The 19,574-nt window shown below is 46.1% G+C and overlaps 1 protein-coding gene and 1 pseudogene across 3 annotated transcripts in view; one reads left to right on the top strand and one right to left on the bottom strand.

Moving 5' to 3' along the window:
* Window positions 1-2,349: 2,349 nt before the first annotated feature.
* Tanc1 (tetratricopeptide repeat, ankyrin repeat and coiled-coil containing 1) overlaps window positions 2,350-19,574 on the top strand; it is a 216,192-nt gene continuing 198,967 nt past the window's right edge. For 2 of the 3 annotated variants that reach the window (XM_075985122.1, XM_075985121.1), the window contains exon 1: window positions 2,470-2,596. The gene's annotated coding sequence lies outside the window, so the exon portion shown is untranslated. Of the gene's footprint in view, window positions 2,597-19,574 lie in introns of all 3 variants that reach the window. The other variant, XM_075985123.1, reaches the window with a different exon arrangement.
* Window positions 11,079-14,712, bottom strand: LOC142856961 (single-stranded DNA-binding protein, mitochondrial pseudogene; annotated as a pseudogene).

Raw genomic sequence — 19,574 nt, 5'->3', positions numbered from 1 at the left:
CAAGACCAGGCTGTGTGCCTGCGTGGTAGCCAAGCTGGTCAGTCCGGACCACTGGGACCACACACCTCCGGCAGGAGGAGTCAGCTCCCCCTTATGCATGCCCTCAGGGTTGGTTCACCTTCACTTGTGGTGCTGGATGAGGGGGGGGGCATCTCTCCTGAGTGCAGGGGCCAGCTCAAGAAGAGACTTCTTAAGAAGTCTTAGAAGAGATTCTTGGTCATCCTTACACGTCATGTGCCCCCCTCCCCCCGTTTTTTATTCTCACCCATGATTTTTTTCTTTACTCTGTTGTACCTTGGGTCTTAACTTTTCTAACATGTATCATTTTCACTCACAGGTTAAGACAGCTTTGATGTTCTCAGTACAACGTTCTGTATATAAGGAAATCATTTAGAGCAAGAGATCGGGTTGTGCTTAATAACATGTAGTTCGGATTATGTAAACACTACCGGAAGAAGGGGAAACGGGGCCCTTCTGTGTACAAATATCACATTGCTAGCTCCCTGCCTGTGTAGAATGTTAAGCACCCCTAACCAGGCAGTGGTGAGATTTCTTCATGAGTGCCCTTGACTTCTGAAACTATAAAACCAAGCCCTTTTCAACCCGAAATAAAGGTGATGCAAGAAACTAGCATATTTACTTTCTGTGATTGCTCTCCTTGCTACTTGGTCAAGTCTGAGGGGAGAGGGAAAGAAACTTGATCGTCTCCAAGGTTCTTTAAGCAAGTTCATTAAAGTTTGGGAAGAGTCAAGGATAGCCCAAGAGGAAGGCGCAAAACATTGTGAATTGTACCCATCACCTACCCATTTTGTCCACTGCGGACAAGCCCGAGGCAGGAAGTTGTACCTGTTTTTTTCTTCAGGAGTTTCTCATCCATCTTAGGATTTCAGACTGGGCGGACTGCTGAGCTGATGTCGTTCTTATAGTTGCTGGCTGCCTTTGTGATCTGTGGTTGAAAGTGGCTACTCTTACACACTGTATTCCAAGAGAAGTTCATCAAACATCACCCTGGTTTTTACCAACCAGGCACGTCAGCGCGGGGAAGGCTGTCCAAACTTCTCCTGCTTCCCGAGCTATGCTCTTGCTTTGCTTTGAATATTCATGTCCTGCTTTGCTTGAGGAAAGGCTGGGATAGTGTTGCTGCTTAAATATAAATATCGTGATAAGCAGGCCTTTGAATGTACAAGTAAAAAATATCCAGCCCATTTTGGTCATCTTTTATTTATTACAGAGAGATGGCGTGGCCTTTTGCTTCCTGCCGCTTTTCACAGGAACTTTAAATATGAACACCATTCCTGCTGTTATCTTTATACTGGGAAGCTCTACGTGAGGTTGAAGTTTTTATAGGGAAAATTGTTTAAAACACAGTTGTCTTTAAAGGCGGGTTTGCTACAGCAAAGGTTAGGGGTTGTCCATAAAGTCATTTATAGCGCCTTCTGTATTCTTCACTCTGCACACAGATGGGCGGCCTGTGCTCAGTTCCTTTTGGAATTTCGACTTGATCCTTCTGCAAAGAGAGGGGGTCCAAAGGGCTTTGGGAATAGAGTGGGTTGAGACTCCTTCCATGTAAACTGGGTTCCTGGGAGGTTCTGGAGAACCCATCTATCCTATGCCATTCTTGGCCTTCTGTTTGTTGGGAATAACAAAACATTTTGGGAACTAGGGAGTTCAATTTACTGCCACCAGCCTACATAATAATAGCATCTTTGTCTGTTCCCCCTCCAGGACTCCTCCTCCTGACAAGGAAGCTATGCGCTGGCCAGTGGACTTAGCCCAGACCCGCATCGCCAGTCAGATTTGGAGGAGGCGGTGGACTCCCCGACCCTGGGCAATCACTGACCCTGCGAGCACCCCCAATTCACTTTTGCACAGAAAAAGGTGCAGTGGATGAGATTTACTGTCCATCTCTCTTAGCTCATTTTGGAACCTGAAAGTGTGTTTGTTTGCGTATAGTTAAGCGAGGGGAAGAAAAGCCAACAAAGCCACCCTAAGACATCCGCGGAAACTTCAGCTTGGCTAATTGCTCCCATATGTCCTCCTCCGATGCTTTTAAAGAGCAGTGTAGACCGAAGGCCGGGTCACTTTACGGATTTTAAAACGGTTGAAAAAAAAAGGAGAGGGGGGCGACTAATCGCACTTCTGGTCCTGTCCCACAGGCAGACGCCTAGGCGGAGCCCCCAGGGGAGCAAACCTTCTCCAGGGAAGCTTGGCTTCCCGCAGGGAACAGGCTGGGAGAGGAGGGGCGGAGGCGCCCGGCAGAAAGTTCGCGTGCCGCGCCCCAGCGGGTCGCAGAGCCCCGGCAGCTTCAGGCGGGAGGGGCGCGGGAGGCGCAGCCCCAGCGGGCGCGCACAAGGAAGGTGCCTTCCGGAACACGCGCAAGGGCGGGGACTCGCGCTGCCAATGAGGTCCCGGTGTGGGCCGAGCGAGGCGGGGGGACGGGCCCGAGCGCTGCCTCCGCGGTGGCAGCTGCGGGAGCCGGGCTCGGGAGCCGCCGCAGGAGCCGCCGCCGCCACAGCCGAGCGCTCAGCCCGCCGCGCCCTGAGGCCCGGCCCCCCGGGGTGGGAACCGCGTCGGAAGCTGGAAACTTTCCTGGCAGGTAAACTCCAGTCTGCCCGGGCGTCGTTGAGGGCCTCCGGGCGTCCGCAGCCCGGGTCAGTGGCCGGAGCTGGCGGGGAGGAAGGGTCCCGGGGAGGCAGCCCGGGAAATGAGAGCGAGGCTGGTGGGAAAGTTTCGGGACGCCCCTGCCCCCCCCCCCTCCGCCGCGCACAACGGGAGCTTTCCGGGAATAGGCGCGGGCAAGCCGGGCGCTCCCGGCCTCGGGCTAAGCGCTGCCGGGGAGTCGGTGCAGGCCGTTTCCTGCGCGCCGGGAGAAACGGGTTGCAGCAGAGCCGGGCCGGGGGGAACACCGGGATCACGCGGCGCGCGGACTTTCCCAGCGGTCCCTCCTCCGCCTCCTCTGTCCCTTGGCTAGACAGGGCCTGGGCTGCGCAGGGCACCTGGGGTGGGGGTGGGGGTCGTGCGGGCGGGGCGCGTGGCACCGCGGGGTCTCGAGTGCCGGGGTGCGCGGGTCGCGAAGTTGCGGAGCGAACTTCAGCGGGGGGCGAACCGTGTCGTTTCAAGACTGTGGTCTTGAAAGTGAGTGCTTCGCTCCTGCAGGCTGCGACTCGCATATGCACGCGAATTTCTTTCCGTGGTGGTGACGGTGGTGGGGTGATGATTTGGGATCAGTCCTTGAGGATTTTTCTTTTAGTGCCAGCTAAGTGGAGGGCAGGGTTAAGATTTCGAGTCTTCTTGTCCTTGGGTGATGAATGATTACTTTGGAGGCATTATGAGGATTCAGGTTCTTCCTGGAGGACTTTTGGGTGTGTGTTGGGGGGGCCCCCCGGGCTCGGCTCTGTTCTTTCCGGAACGGCTGGCGGGGAAGGAAGCCCTGGGCATTGTGTAGCGTGTTTGCTGACAGCAAGATCTCTGGACTGGCGTTCCCAAAACTTACTTGACTAATTGTGTAGAGGCTCCGGGAGGAAATGCGGCCGTGGCCAGGTAGAAACGCGGCGCCGCGGCCGAGGGCGGTGGACGCCGGGCTGTGGCTGTGACAGTCTTCTTCAGGCTGCTTGGGAGCCCCAGACCCTTGTGCCTGGAGTAGTGTGGGACTCGTCTCAGTGTTACATTTCTTGCGGAGTGAACTCAGGGAGACTAGGAGGGTACCTTCATCTTGAACTTGACCCCAGAAGTAGCGTCTCAGCGGGTTAAAAGGTAAAGGCAAGCTGAGCCTTAACCTGGAAAGGAGCTCGGACGCCGCTGGCTCCTGGTTCAAAATCTTTTAGGAAGGGCTCAGGGCGGCCGAGGTCGCGAACTCTGGAAATGCCAGACTCATCAGACTGCCTAAGTTAGTGTGCTGGGGGAGGGAAGGAGAAACCTGGTTGGCTGGCACAGGGGGTTGGTTTTTCTTTGTGGTGAAAAAGAAGGGAGCTTGCGTCTCTACTTTCACCAGATCCGCTACTCCCCTTCACCCCACTCCCCCCTTCCTGGGTCATCTTTATCCTGCCAGGCTGGCACTCCTGGGGTGGGGGAGGGAGGAAGAGAAGAAAGCAGTTGTGAAGCTTCTGTGGGCAGCCCGGAGGTATTTCAGATCTGCTACTAGGAAGATTCCTGGATTTTAACAGCTGCTTCTTGATTGCTGGGAATGAAAGAATTTATGGGCGCCTGTGAGGTGCTCATTATGGTGGCAGTTCCGAGTGTTGTGCTCATCTGGGTACTTAAAAGAGCTCACAGGGACTTCCCTACAATCTGCAAAGTTTGTGTCAGCCAGAATGCTTGTGGGTGTCAGTCAGAGAGCATCATAAATAGATCTTGGTGCTTTTACAATGAAAAGTATGCCTCGTAAAGAGTAAAGAGAAGTTTCGTATCTGACTTTACTCGAGACTCTTTCCTGGAGATTTCTTCTTACCTGCCAAGTCGCTGTGTCCAGCTGCTGTGATTCGACAGCAAGGGATGGGAAATGGTCTCATTGATTTTGGTGGAGCCAGGGAAGTCCAGAAATAAGTGTAAGGTCACTTGCTTGTTCCTGGTGCCACAAACTTGACTTTTGCTGGAACTCAAAGTATTGGTTTTCCTGCTCTTTTGGTTTAACCACCAGAATGCCTCAATTATCATAATTCATGTTCGTCGTGGAGCTGAAACATCACTGATTCATAGTCAGCCCTTTTCTGCTTTCCATAACAGCCAGAAGGACATTCTGTCTCTTTAACCACATACAGTTTGTTTGTTGCCATAGTGGGGTTTTGATGCTGGGTGATTGAGGGCACAATTTTAGAGACAATGGAATTACTTTGACTACATCATCCATTTTTAGACAACTTCTTTTCTGGGTTGCTGATTAATTCTTTATCTCCCAGAGAACATTAAAAGCCCCGTCCCTCGGCTAGTAGAGCTGTAATCCATATTATAATGAGGCTTGCCAGCATAGCTGGGAGGGAGGGAGGTCTGTTTCCACCAGGCACTTAATAGTAAAGATTTTGTTTCTGTTCGGCTGAGAATTTCCTAGTTAGAAAAACGCATTTATGTTCTTATCCAACACACATGAGGCTTTGTTGGGGGAGGGGTGTGGAGCACAAACTTTTATTTTTATTATGAACCGTTAGTTTACTTACACACATACTCAGACACATATGCTGCGGAATTGTGTTAGTCTCCAGAATGGTCTCTTTCTTAACTTGTTTGTTGTTTATTATTTTGAGATAGGGTCTCACCATGTAGTCCTGGCTGTCCTGGAACTCACTATATAGACTAGGCTGCCCTTGGACTCAGCGGAGATCTGCCTGCCTCTGCCTCCCAAGTGCTGAAATGAAAGGTGTACACCACCAAGCTTGACTCTGAACTGTCTTCTAAACACTTCTAGTTGTAAAACTCCCTCTCCCCAGCTTACAGAAGCAGTTGCTCCCCATAGCTAGTAAGCCTTTCTGGGCTTTGGTTTCCTTAAGGATCATCCCCAAAAGGGAATCCTATTGCAACTTTGTGACTGTGAGAGTTGGGACAATCTAGGAATCTTGGAGCCTGTGTTGTAAACCAGGACAGTGTAGCCGCAAGTATAAAGAGCTCCAATCCACATTCTGTCCCTGAACCTCTCAGTTGAGTCACTCAGGGCCCAGGAAGTTAGATTAGGTTGCCGGATATCACCTGTGGTAGCTTTGAACTTGAGCCCTACAGGTCCCTGTTGTTTTGTTCCTCTCCCTGTGTCTCACTTCATTCACGTGAATTCACTAACACCTGACAAGTAGAACATGTGGCAGCTTCTCACAGAGTTTCATTATGGTTGTTTTGGTTTGAGAACCCCAGGGCCTCTGTCTCCGCTTTGATATGAAGGCTTAAACACCATTCTCTAGTAATGATAACTGATCATTTTCCCTAGGAGAGTTCCAGAAAGTCACGTACCTCTAATGAATCATTTGTTTACTTTCAATTTATTTTCTTTTCTTTATCAAGTAGGCTTCAGGGTCTACCGTGATTTATATTCCAGATATGTCTCGGTGATAGCATTCCTTGCGGAAATCCCTTCTCACATCAACGTCCTTTTAAAAACAAGGATGAGCACACCCTTTGCCTTTCATTTCGGCTTCTGTCAGACTAAGTCTAAAGCCTGACTGAACATCCCTTTCTTGGAGCTGTGCGTGCTTCCTACTGAGTACATAGATCGATTCTGTAGCGTTTTCTATGCTATGTAAGTCTCTTTTCATGGTTAAATGGTGAAGCAGTCGGAGGGTACAGTGACCCATTTTCGCTGTTGGCCTACTGGTTCCTGCCTGCCCCTTTAAGGAGTATGAAGTACAGCCGGACCCTCAGTCGAGAAGCTGGTCACTGCCCAGCAGAGACCAGATTTTTACTTTACAGCTTTTGATTTATTATTTGATCTGTGTGTGTGCACACATGAGTGTGCATACCATGTTGTGTGTGTGTGTAGGTCAGAAGACAACTTCTGGAGGTAGTTTTCTCCTGCTGTTCTGGGAATTGAACTCAGGTTGTTGGTCTCACCCAGAAGCCCTTTGGCCCACTGAGGCATCTTGGTGGCTCCATGTAAGGAAGGTCTTTTATGATTGAGCAACTTGTCCATAGAAAGCATTTATTTATGCGTTGTTTTTGACAGAAGGTCTTACTGTGTAGCCCAGTCTGGCTTCAAACTGTGCTCTCCCTGCCCCAGGCTTCTGTGTGCTGAGATTACAGGTACGCGACACAACTTGTGGCTTCGTAGTCTGCTTTAAAAACTTACCTTTGGAGGACCGTCTTTGCAGAATACTAAGAAATGGGGTTTAAGCTCAAAGGAAGATATGTCAGCATCTGTTCACTGACTGGTAAATCTGACATTGTTGCCCTGTCCCTGGGGAGTGAAAGCAGAAACACCGTGAAGCAGTGTTTCCCAATAAAGTTGGAAGGCGGTCAGTAAAGGGGACATGAAGAAGGCTCTTAGAAGCATTATCTTGTGGTTAGTGAAAGGCGTTCTGGTCTCGTTTGCTGTGTTGCTGGCCAGTTGTCTCTGTAGAGTGAGTATTGTCTTTAAGGGCTTCTGTGAGTGGGGGTGATCAAGGAGAATGTCCTGGAAAGAGGCCTCCCATAGACAGAAATGTCAAGGGCAAGAAAAAGGTCGCAGCGACAGGACATAGACCATGGATGTCGGTATGGATTTCGGCATGGATTTTGCTTTAACATGAGAGAACTTATTAGTCCTGACGCTTCCCAGCCACTTTCATTGTAGATAGGTGTGAACCCCGACTGTTCAGCCTCTTCACATAGAACCACAGTGACTCAGCGCCTTCCTTGCCTTACTCGGTGTACCTAGGGTCACACACCTGTGGTGGATTTGCTTATTATTATTATTTGCTTATCTGAGGGGTGGAGAGAGTGGAAGAAATAGTTAACTGTGCATGGCCCTTTTACACAAAGGATGTACTGAAGCGAAATGGTACATTATATTCCATATAGCTTTGAAGGCATGAAAGAGGTCATACAAATAAAGATGTATAAATTGCCAGTGTGCAGTTTAGAGTCAGTGTGTGATCATGCGATACACTTTTTCTTGCCATACATGCATTCTCTGTGTTGAACATTCTTTGGTTCTGTTTTAATGACTAGCCACCAAATCCATTGCATGTGTTACCGTAACCAGGTAATCCATTTTGACCTTTGTTGTCTTTGGACAGAAATCTCCCTTGAGACTGTTGGAGCTCTTTGTCCCAGATGGGATGCATGTATTATTAAGTCACTGTGTCCTAGCTCAGCCTTTGGCCCCATGGTGGCTCCAAAACCTCATAGCATCAAGAAGCCACCTCTTTGCCTTTAGTGCCAACCTGAGAAAAGTGTGAAAGAACCCAGATTGGCCAAAGAAGAGTTCCAGTTGGCCGACCCCATTAAACCCACAAGATGGAACCGTGGGCGACAGTGTCCCACAGAGGAGGTTATTGTGGATGCAAGAGGCGGGGAATAGGAAAACAAAGAGCAGCACAGCATAGATGATTTCTAGAGGTGGTATTGGCTGGGCTTAAAAACATACCCAAATGGCAAAAGCATGTCAACATTCTTAGTGTCTTTATGACGTATGCGCCTGTAGTCTGGAAAGTAGAGACTTGTCCACATTCTCCAGGGATTAAGTCTCTGTGCGTACAGCCATTTGTGTAAGGGGGTATTGAATTACTTCTAAGAACTTCGGGCTGGTCATGGCTCCCACACAGTCTCTTATGATCCCCTCTCAACTGCCAGGCTTTGCTCTAAATTCCTTGAGATTCATACCATCAATTATTGATGTTTATTGAGTACTTGCTGATGTGGAACTAGATGTGTGAATTTTTAAAAAAATATCCATGGAAACGAAAGAGTAGTTCTTCTCTCGTTGTCCTGCACACACAGTGACGGTTCTGCATGCAGCAACATCCTGTGTCCCGGCCTCCTTTGCTTCTTGTGAACTAGACCAACCACCACCGTTTATTTATTCGAAATGAGAACTGGCCTCAGTTGGATGGTTATTCTGACGAGGCTTAGGCTCATTCATGATTCGCTGGCTTGGGTGAGGGGCGTGGGGTGGTGGTGGTGGGGGCATTGCATTATTCCCTACCACAATTCTGCCTTTTTGTTTGTTTGTTTTTTTGAGACAGGGTTTCTCTGTGTAGCCCTGGCTGTCCTGGAACTCACTCTGTGAGTTCTAGGCTGGCCTCGAACGCAGAGACCCACCTACCTCTGCCTCTAGAGTGTTGGGATTAAAAACCTGTGCCATCCCTGCCCTACCAATGGTCACAATTCTGCTTTTGATTATTTTTCAATTGACCACATCTTCATGGGCAAACTGGGTGTGTCTTCTGCCCCATGGAGAGAAGCTTGCTTTTGCATCAAGATAATTTACTGTGGCAACACGAGCGGTCAGTGACTGATTAATGCAGGTTTGCGACACCAGTATGACTTGTTTATCTGCAGCCTTGCATGAGGCTTGGAGTGGTCTAGCACCATACAAAGGTTGAAGGGACCGAAAACCACAGTGGCTTCTCAGCTGCCCCAGAGCGCCCATGACTTCTAACCTCTCTGAGGAAAATAGTTTTTATTATTGTATAAGACAGTGATTACCAAAGCTGAATGTGCCATACAATCTAGTATGGGAGAGAAGGAAATAGCAGAGCTTTTCCAAGGAGAGGAAAAAAAAACCCCAAACCAAAACAGCTTTACTAATATTCATATATGGGTACGCCCTGTGTGTCGATCTGCTCAGCGCCTGTCACTTGGCTTGTGTGAGGAGCATTTTACTCCTGCTGGAGCTGACTGGGGCCCTCATTGCTGTGCTTGCCTCAGATCATTGGTTCTCAACCTCCCTAGTGCTGTAACCCTTTAACACAATTCCTCATGCTGTGGTGACCCCCAACCATAACATTATTTCGTTGCTACTTTAAACTGTAATTTTGCTACTGTTATGAATCATAATGTAAATATCGGATATCCGAGATGCAACTCCTGTGAAAGGGTCATTTGACCCCAAAGGGATTGCAGCCCACGGGCTGAGAACCACTGCCTTAGGTGAACTCTATCCATTTACATAGATTTATGGTTGATATTATCTATTTTTAATTAAACTGGCTCCCACAGAACAGGAAGCAACTTTAAAAGGTTCTTGCAAAAAAAAAAGAAAAGAAAAGAAAAGAAAATGCCAATGGCATGCAGAGTATGAAGGATAAGAACGTACTACAGAGTGGTTGGGAAGCTGGCTTTGATAGGTTGGCATGAGATTTGCATATCTCTATTAATAAAAAATAAACTAAAATACTGATTGATTCTAAGCCTTATTAGATTCTTGGGAGCAGCCATATGTTATACTTTTCTTCATATATGGAATCTAGTAGTCACTCTTACATGCACGTACATAAACAAATGCACACGTGGATACGGTGTAACATGTAGAACAGAGAACACGAAAGGCTAAATATTGGGCGAGGAAGGACAGAGCGCAGGTAATAGGCACAGGTTAGGGAAGAGGGTTTAAAGTTAATTGTTTTTCCAGTTCTAACTCTGTCATAGATTGTTTGTTGGTGGTGGTTTAAGTACATAAAAATGTATCTGATATATAAAGTATACAATTCAGGGTGAGCCCCGAAGCTTCCGTTCTGAATGGCCACTCAAACTGTATGGAAGATCATTCCTCCATGTGTGGTAGGGCACGCTTTTAATCCCAGCATTTGGGAAGCAGAGACAGGTGGATCTCTGTGAGTTTGAGGCCAATCTGGTGTGCAGAGTGAGTTCCAGGATAGCCAGAGCTGTGTAGAGAGACCCTGTCTCAAAGACCTGTCCCCTACTCCCCCCCCCCCCAAAAAATTCATTGAGATGTATAGACTTTGGGTCTGGTTAATTCTGGTGTGCAATGATTTTTTTTTTAAATTTGCAACTGTTTTTTTTTTTTTTTTGGTTTTTCGAGACAGGGTTTCTCTGTGGTTTTGGAGCCTGTCCTGGAACTAGCTCTTGTAGACCAGGCTGGTCTCGAACTCACAGAGATCCGCCTGCCTCTGCCTCCCGAGTGCTGGGATTAAAGGCGTGCGCCACCACCGCCCGGCTGTTTTTGTTTTTTAAGACAAGGTTTTTCTGTGTTGCCCTAGCTGTCCTGGAACTCTGTAGACCAGGCTGTCTTTGATCTCAGATCCACCTATCTCTGCCTTTAGTAAGACTCTTCCTTTCTCTTCCCCAAACTGAAAATTGCATCACTCTTAAGACACAGCTCAAAGAAAGTGATTCCTCATGAAGATCTCCCTCTCTGTTTTCCACAGAATCTTCCTGTGCATTTCTTAAGATGGTTTTCTCCTTTGGCTTTTAGGATTAAGTTGTCCACCTGTTTGCCCTGCCCTGATAGGTTGTAAGCTTTTTGACGGTAGGGGTCTTTCCTTGCATGAGTCTCTTAAAAAAAAATTATTTGCTTCTGCTTTGAAATAAAGAGACAGGTAGAGAATCTATTTTTAATTTTTTTTATATAAAATGTTTGAATAGTTATCTTTAAACTATAGAGTATATATGATTTGGAAAGGAGACTGTTCCAAACAATGATCAAGGAAGAACCATCGATTCTATGCCTTTTCTTTTGTCTGGTCACTCAGGGTCATCAGCTGTGATTGCTGCTGCTCGCCGCCTCACGGTATTTATCCATGTATTCACCACAGTCCACTTTCCCTCCCACAGATATGTGAGCCCCCTTTTCACACAGTCATAGGCCACATCTCTGAGGCCTGGTTGGAACACTGATATTCTGTGCCTTGTTGTCTGTTGACTGACGTCACCCGTTTGGAATACTTCTGTCCCCTGTTGTTGTTGCCAGAGAAAATATCGTGACTGGGTTTTTTTCCTCCACCTGTCTCAAGACAGGGTCCTGACCTACTCTCCCACGTAGCTGAACACAAGTCAGAGATCGTTCAAGAACCAGACTGCTGGCTGCATCAGACTCGTCTTACAAACTGATGAATGACCTGTAACAAAGGTCTTCAAAACACGGCTGCAGTTTTTCTTACAATCTAATCTTTAGACTTTTTCTGACGTGCAGCATACCCTGCCCCATCTTTAAATTAAAAAAAAAAGATGTATTTATTTTTTCTATTTATGGGTGTTTCACCTGCGTGTATGCATGTGCATCCCTTTCATGTCTGGTGCCTGTGGAGGTCAGAGGAGGGTTTTGGATCCCCTGGAATTGAAGTTACAGATGGTTGTGAGCTACCTTGTGGGAGTGCTGGGAATCGAACTTGGGTCCTCTGCAAGAATAAGAGCTCCTTACTTGTTGGAGCGTCTTCCCAGCTCGATAACCCACAGTTTTTAAATGTCACTGTGCACCAAGTGCTGTTCTCCCACTTCCAGAGCTTAGAAACCTCCGGAGACCAGAGAGCTGTGCAGACGCTGCGACAGAGCTGGGAAGGAGCCAGAACGCAAACCGAAATCACTGATGTTCCAAAGCCGTGCGTGCGTGTGTGCGTGTGTCTGTGTGTATCTTCTTGGAGCATGCTATTGGTTGTCATATGTATACACCATGTAATTTCCACAGTAAGATGAACACGCTCAGTGCCCATACTACCTTGCCTCTGTGAATCTGACATTCTTTGTTTTCTGTGATGCATACAACGCTAGTAAACACTTTTTTTTTAAAAAAATAAAAATAGCCATTCTAATATATATATATGAAGTGTTTGTCCTATTGTGGTATGATTGCTCTTAAAAGTCCTTAGTTACACATTGTGCTGCTTTCCTGTGGGAAGATTGACATGAGTAACAGTGGAAGGCTCCTTGGGATGGTGGGATATAAACATCATTGGGCAATCCTAGGTAGGTACCTAGTGGATTAGAGATGAAGATCTTTTGGTAGTTTTGAAAAATTAAAAATATATTTGGGTGTGTGCGTGTATGTGTGTTGCCCACGCCGCTGTACTTGTGTGGAGATCAGAGCACAGTCTATGGGAGTTTGTTCTTTCCTTCCCGTGGGGAAACCGGAATCATTCTCCAGTTGTCAGACTGTGGCAAGCCCCTTTTCACCTTTATCTGCTGAGTGGTCCCATTAGCCCGAGTTTTCTTTTTCTTAAATCAAGGTCTCATGCACCCCAAACTGGCCTCAGACTCGATAAATAGCTGCAGCTAGACTTGAACCCCTGATCTCTTTGTCTCCAACTTTTAAGTGACTGGATTACAGGCATGTGCCATCGTGTATAACTGATGCACAGGAAGACCTAACTGCCTGTGACTGGTTAGAAGTCATCTGTAATTACTACCGAGCAGAGTCCTGGGAGACTATCCTGTGTGCTACTGTGATACTGGCCAGAGCATTCCTGTTGGGACTGACGGCCTCCACACTCCTCAGCTGACATTCCTTACATAGGAAGGCTAATTGAGGGTTGACAGGCTGTCTGCTTTCAAGCTGAGCTCTGCTCGATACTTTGTGCTGCTGTGATGAAAAACAGATTCCTCCAGAGTTTTGAGGGTCAAATGACAGAGTATATACAAAAGTGTTTGGAACATTATAAATGGCCTCCTATAGGCAGGGGAAGCATAAAATCTGATTCTTGTGGTGTTGACTTGTGTCTCATATTTCTTTGTTAGACATTTCTGTTTTTTCTTTTGAGTATGTTTCCGTACATTTTAAAGGATAGCATATCCTAAGTACAGGGTGTAGCTTCTCTTGAAGAATTATAGATAGTAGTTGATAGTGGCTGTAAAACATTAAGCTGTGGAGTGGGTGGGGATGATGTGTGATCAGGTGATGCTCTGGAAGTTTAGTTAGTCAAGTATTGGAAGGACCTGCTTATAAGTAGGATGCTGCAGCCTAAAGGTACGAGTCAGGGCCTTAGGTAAGTGATGGCAAACTCTAAGTGGTACCCGGGAGATGTTTGATTTTAGGGGTATCTTAATCTCCTCCCGGGAGAGGTGTTGGTATTCCTTTGAAATATCTCAACATAGATTAAAACTGAAAAGTTAAGTGCAGTTTGATGGTCTGGATGAGTTTGAAATTGTTCCTCTGTGGATTAAAAGGAAATGGATGAGAATAAGTAAAATTTAACTTCACGGAGGGCAAGCTTGCAGTGGATTGTAGTATTGTAGAGATTTACAAATCAAAACATGTCAGGGGGCCGGGCGGTGGTGGCGCACGCCTTTAATCCCAGCACTCGGGAGGCAGAGGCAGGCGAATCTCTGTGAGTTCGAGACCAGCCTGGTCTACAAGAGCTAGTTCCAGGACAGGAACAAAAAAAAAAAAAAAAAAAACCACAGAGAAACCCTGTCTCAAAACAAAACAAAACAAAACAAAAAAAGTCAGGAATGCAGGAGACACAGAAGCCATAAGTAGCCCTCAGATTGTCGACATGCACGTTCGATTGATTTGTGTTGCAGGGGCCAGTTTTGCAGTCCAGGCTAGCCCGAGACTCATTGTCCACTTGTTTCAGGTCCCTCACTGCCCTCATCGCAGCTGGGGCTATTTCTAGTTGCTGTGTCTGATGTTCTTAACTTGAATGTGACTTAAGACAACCTTCCCACAAGGTGATTTGTCTAAACAAACAGCAGTTCCCAAAGTGGGTTCCATGAAAAATTAATTTTCAGGGAACCGCAGGGCACCGCAGAGGGAAAAGGGTTCTGTAGTTAAGTAAACACAAAAATCTGAATTAAGCAAAGCATACTAAGTGTGTGTGTGTGTGTGTGTGTTCGCATGTGTATGGATGTACATGTAAATATGTATAGAGGCCCGAAGCTGATGTTGAGTGTGGAATTAGTTACGTCCTATTGCTATGATGAAACATGTCCAAGGTGACTTGAAACAGGAAGGCTTTCATTGGGCTCACAGTTCCAGAGTTAGACGCTACGGTGGTGAAGCAAAAGCGTGGTGGCAGGAACAGCCGAGCGCTCTCACATCTCAAGCAAGAGAACGCGCTGGAGATCGCGGAGGCTTTTGAAGCCTTTAAGTCTGCCCTTCTGACATGTTTTTCCACCAAGACCACACCTCCCAGTTCTTCACCAACAGGTCCACCAGCTGGGGCCCAAGCTGTGAAACACATGAACCTATGGGGGCTGTTCTCACTCCAACCACAGCTGTCTTCTTCCATCACTCTGTTTTAGTTACTTAGGGTCTCTCGCTGAACCTAGAGCTTGCCGGTTCAGAGGAGTCCAGCTAGCAAGCTTGCCCCCAGGATCCCCTGTATCTGTCTCCCGAGTAATGGGATTGTAGGAGGCCACCATGCCTACCAGGTTTCTCGGAACTCCAGTATTTGAGCTCGTGTGTCAAGTTTTGAGCAGTCTTCTCAGCTCCAAACCAGGTCTTTTTAAAAAATGTCACAACTTTTGAACACTCAGGTCTTATTCTCTTTCTAGATCTCTAGAGGGAAAATAGAGAATTCGTTGTTTTGTAAATGCATGGAGCAATGGACAGTTTTTGCAAAGCGTATTTTATCTACAGAACACTGCTGGTTGAGTAGTTTGTTAATATTTTAAAGCAAATACAGCATGCCTTTAATCCCAGCACTTGGGAGGGAGAGGCAGGTAGATCTCTGTGAATTCAAGGCCAGCCTGGTCTACAGAGTGAGTTCCAGGACAGCCAGAGTTGCTACACATAGAAACCCTCTCTCAAAAAACAAACAAACAAACAAAAAACCAAAATCAGATATGTAATTTTGCTTTACAAACTTTGGTATACATTTCTAACTAAGGACTAAAAATCACTACTTCATTGTCACATAAAATTAACAATAATCTCTCAGTATTATCTTATTGTCCCCAGATGTCACTTATTAACATTTTTCTTTGTACCAAGAGTGAATCAAGTATTTGCATTTTACACTGTGTTGATCATTTGCTCCTTCAATCTTTTTTAGTACAGGAAAATACTGTTTTCTGCTCCCCTATACCTCTTGATGTGTAGCAGAGAACTTGTAGATTATCCTATATTCTGAAATCATTTTCATGGGGTGGTGTTGATGCTGTTGCTTTGTCCCTATTTCCTGTAAACCGGAAGCTAGTTTTGAAGGTATAATCAGGGTTTGGTGAGATGGCTCACGGGTAAATATATCTGCTGTCAAGTCCAATGACCCATGCAACTGACTGTACTCTTAAGCCACGGCAGTCGCCTGTACACATGCACACAAAATCAATACAAATCTAATAAAGCCACAGCTAAAATCAGGATAAAAGTTTTTGGGCAAAAAAGAAAAAATAGGTAATAGACTGTGTATTCTTTTCACCCCCATGATTTGGGAACATTTGGGTTTAGTAACTCATAAGCAGTAGCTTCTTAACAAAAAAATAATGACAGCATCTGTTTGGAAGTTGATTTTATTATTATTATGTCAAGGAGGTGCAAGTTGAATTGGTCCAAGTGTGATGAAAAGGCGTTCTGTAGAGTCAGCCTGGTTTCCTGGGTGTCATAGTGTGCTGTATCTATGGCTTGTGTCTTTTGAGTAGGGTGTTTTGGGTGTTGAGCATTTTTGGTTTAGTTAAAAATGACAAAGTACTTGGGTATTAATGATAAACTTCTGTTGTATGGTGGCTAATTTTCATTTGCACAATAGTTTAGAAATAATGCATGAATTCTAATTTTTTATTCTTATTATTCTTCTTATTATTACTTTTTGTTTAGTTTGGTTTTTTGAGACAGAGTTTCTCTGTGTAACAGTCCTGGCTGTCCTGGAACTTGCTTTGTAGCCCACACTGGCCTTGAACTCATAGAAATCCACCTGCCTCTGCTTTTCAAGTACTGGGATTGAAGGCGTGCACCACAACTTCCCAGCTTCAATTCTGTTTTTACTAGATACAGTTTTTAATAATTACACTTAAGAGCAAAAGTTTAAGGAAATCCCCATGGTAGTTAGTAAATTTATCTGCATGTTATCTTGTAAATGCAGATGTATAAATCAAAGTTTTCATCGTTGCTGACTTTGCTAATTTAATTTGTCATGTAAGTTTTTTTTCCCCCTTCTGTAGCCTTTTGAGTGCTTTTATGTCTGGAAAAAATTAAAGGAATGTGTGTGTTAATGAGGAATAACTTTAACCACATATAAAGTAGCTCTATATGATGAATGGCAACCTTCATAAGCCTTTGCCCGCACATTCTTGTATTTAATCCCTTAGCTGGCAGGAACTCTGCTTTATACATTAAAATCTGCCTTTTGGGAAGGAAAGTGCCTTGGCCACAGTAGGTATTTTTTAAGTATTACACTGTACTGCAAACAAACATATATACTCTCCTTTCTCTCTCTTTTCCCCTTCAAGATTATTATCCTGAGTGCAGTGGGTGTGTGCCATTGTGCCCAGCTCCTCTTTTTTCTTTTTTGCCAGTGTGGGGCATCAAACCACAGACCATACACTTACTACTACTGGGCTCTGCTCCCAACTGTAAGCTTATGACTTTGAAGTCATGTGAACCTTGATTTTTGTGTGTAGCAGTAATAGGAGACTTGACCTATTTCCATATTTGTAAAATGAGGATAGTAATGCCTGTTTCTTGGAGTTTGTGCCAGGATCAAGGGTAAGACCCTATAAACTGCTTACTGCCAGACTTGGCTCATAGGTACCCAGGCACGCAGCTTCTGTCTTCTTATCATTCCGTATTTTAAATGGGTAACTTGTTGGATAAAAAAATTAAATGTTTACTTATTTTACATCTTACGTAGTGTGAGCGTGTTTGTATATGTGGGGACGCCTGTGTTAGGGTGAGAGTCGGGGTCAGAGGACCACTTGGTTCTCTCTCTCTACCGTGTGGGCCCCAGGGATTGAACTCGGGTCGTCAGGCTTGGCGGCACCTCTACTAACTGAGCCGTGTGTTTGGAGTGTCTAAGAACTGTTCACTTAAGGGGTTGAGGATGAAGCTCAGCAGTAGACGATTCACTATATGGGGTTCAGCCCTCAGCTCAGGGGTGGGAGAGGAAGTATTAATTTTATGTTGTGTGTGTGTTTGTTTTTAATAGAAGTCCACATAAGAACTTGGTTTCGTGCTCCTCTCTAAGGTGTTCTCTTTACACAATTAGCTGTCCATACAGAAACTTGAATAGACCTGCAGGGTAGTTTTAGGTGGCGATTTATGGGAGGGTAGGGACTATTAGGAATATCCACCGCTAAGTAGCCGTCTGGTTTTTATGAAAACCCATTTACCTACTGAGGCTGTGAGAACACCAGAGGCTTCTCGGACTTAGGTGGTGTTTTGCCCTGTGGTTCAGAACAGTAAATTGTATTTCATTTAGATGGATCATTTCTACATACCACACCCCAGTCGTGCGGATGTGTTTGTTTATGGGGCAGTTGCGAGCCAGGAGGGCAGGTTTCCCCAGAGAGCTGCGGTAGGCGGCAGTGGTGGGTGAACTAGCCGCCTTGCAGACAAGGTGTCCAAAAGACCATGTCTAGTGGGATTGGTTCTTCTGCAAGTTGTCTCCAGATCCTTCTTTCTTTAAAAAACAAAATTAATTTCATTTTAATGTGCACTGGTGTGAGGGTGTCGACAGGTCTGAGCCACCATGCTGGGAATTGAACTCAGGTCCTCTGGAAGAACAGCCAGTGTTGTTAACCACTGAGCCATCTCTCCAGCCCCTCCAGGTCTGTCTTATGTCACTGACATTGGATCTAGCTCATATAAGGAGACTATGCAGAAAGACAAGGGGCAGCGTTGCTTTCTGCCCAGGTGCTCTCCCTTCTCTGAGAGTGAACTCAGACTGCCAGTGGCACCCAAGACCAGCTGCACTTGAGGTCTTTGCTCCTTTTTCCCATTAACAGGTTTGTTATTTTTTTTCCCCTTTTAAATATTTCCTTGAAGCCTGAGGGACCTCTTCACAGTCTGGAAGTCAGGCAGCATACTTGCTGTCTCCAACACGGAAAAGAGATGCCGTTTCTATAAGGATGGAGACTGAGGATGGAGACTGAGTTCTGAGCCAGTGGAACTTAGGAAGAGAGTTCACCTTCATAAACCTCATTTGCTTCCTTCATTAACAGCAGCTTCAGCCACTCTCAAGTACGATGTTGATGCACTGTCAAAGGTCAGAGTCCTTATGAAGGTGTCATGCCATGCCGGTCATTGGTGTGGTTTTTCCTATTTAGGGTTCCCCTCGCTATAACGGAAGATCATGACCCAAAGCAGGCTGTGTTTTGGGGGTGTTATCTGTCTTACACTTCCACATCGTAGTCCATGACTGAAGGAAGTCAGGGCCGGAACCCGGAAGGCAGGAGCTAATGTAGAGGCTGTGGAGGAGTGCTGCTTACTGGCTTGCTCCTCATGGCTTACTCGGCCTGTTTTCATATAGTACCCAAGACCACCAGCCCAGGAGAGGCCCTACCCACAGAGCTTACTCCCAGGGACCACTAATTAAGAAAATGCCCCGCGGTCTTGTCTGCTTACAGCTAGAGGCATTTTCTCAATCCCAGTGACATAACTTGTGTAAAGTTGACATAGCCAGTACATGGTTCATATGTGTCATAGCTGGATAAGACTGCTGGTTGCTCCCCTCCTTTGTAAGCTTGCATGATGCCTTCTGGTACCATGAAAGCTGGTCCTCAGGGAGGGGGCATTCAGGTCAGTTCCATCTCAGGGACCTCTGGGCGCTATGTCTGAAGTGTGTGGTATCGTCAGTGATAGGGATTTACTTTTCCACCTCCCGGGGGCGGGGCAACCAATGGCAATAGCAATAGCAATAAAAATAATAGCAATAGGGCTGGTGAGATGGCTCAGAGGTTAAGAGCACTGACTGCTCTTACAGAGGTCCTGAGTTCAATTCCCAGCAACCACATGGTGGCTCACAGCCATCTATAATGAGATCTGGTGCCCTCTTCTGGCATGCAAACATACAGGGAAGAAATGTTGTATACATAATAAATAAATAAATCTTAAAAAAAAAAGAAAGAAAGAAAGTGATAAAAAAAATAATAGCAATAGCCTATTCTATTTTGGTAGTCTCTGGGATAACCCTGACCAACAACTCAATAAAGGGCTTCTCATGCCTGATCTTGGGGTTCCCTGTTAAATGGTCATTGGCTCTTGCAGCCCATGACTAGCTTTTGTGGGCTGTCTTGTCTTTTGAGGGCCAGACTTGTGTCTTTGTCTGAGACAGTAGCACACACGGCCC

The sequence above is a fragment of the Microtus pennsylvanicus genome, chromosome 9 (assembly GCF_037038515.1).
Source record: "Microtus pennsylvanicus isolate mMicPen1 chromosome 9, mMicPen1.hap1, whole genome shotgun sequence".
Lineage (NCBI taxonomy): Eukaryota > Metazoa > Chordata > Mammalia > Rodentia > Cricetidae > Microtus > Microtus pennsylvanicus.
Note: the sequence above shows the minus strand (reverse complement) of the source record. Positions and strands in the feature narration are given on the sequence as shown.